Source organism: Athene cunicularia (assembly GCF_003259725.1).
Source record: "Athene cunicularia isolate RWA chromosome 14 unlocalized genomic scaffold, athCun1 chr14_part1, whole genome shotgun sequence".
NCBI lineage: Eukaryota > Metazoa > Chordata > Aves > Strigiformes > Strigidae > Athene > Athene cunicularia.
Genome location: NW_020799118.1, coordinates 16,357,195 through 16,358,013, shown reverse-complemented (window position 1 = coordinate 16,358,013; position 819 = coordinate 16,357,195).

The window sequence follows — 819 nt, the reverse complement described above, 5'->3', positions numbered from 1 at the left end:
TATAAGAGACAGGGGCAAAGCCGAGCCCAGCCCGAGTGCGCGGGGAGCCGGGGCCCCGTACCCACCCCCCCAGAGGGTCCCATACCACAGGCCGCCCTCCGGTCCCTCTCTCCGATAACTCTGCCCGCCCCGCGGCAGCTCTGAACCCCGTTCCGGCAGCTCTGACCCCCCTCCCCGCAGTTCTGACATCCCCCGCGGCAGCTCTGACCCCCTCCCTGCAGCTCTGACCCCCTCCCTGCAGCTCTGACCCCCCCAGCAGCTCTGAACCCCTCTCTGCAGCTCTGACCCCGCCGGTTCTGCCCCCGGGAGCTGCCACTTGCCGCAGCGATCGTGACTCGGAGCTGCCGTGCCCGGGATACCGGGACCCGGACTCCTGGTCCTGAAAAGCCAAGTTCAAATCCCCACGGCGTTTGGGAGGTGTGGAGACACTCTGGGGCCCAGCTCTGACCGAGGCTTTACTTCCACCAGCCCTCAGGAGACGGGTCGGTGTGTCAGTGGCCAGCCCAGCTCTGCCGCAGGTGAGGAGTTGAGCCGGCGCCCAGCCCGGGCTGGCCTTGGCAAGCCCGGTCGCTGCTTCAGGGGGTTTGTGTGGCTGAAGTTCACGGTTTCAGCCTGTCTCGGGATAAGCAAACCAGTGGTTTCCAGCTGCGGGGGCTCAGCAGCGTGTGTCATGGGGATGCTCAGCAAAGGTCTCGCCTATTGAGAGTTTGAGGTGCCAGCTCAGGTTTTTTTATTATTATTACATCTTATTTTTTTATTTCCTTCTTCTTGCTATAGTATTTCAGCAATGAGGTTTGTAGCTGCCTGCAAGTTCCTCTG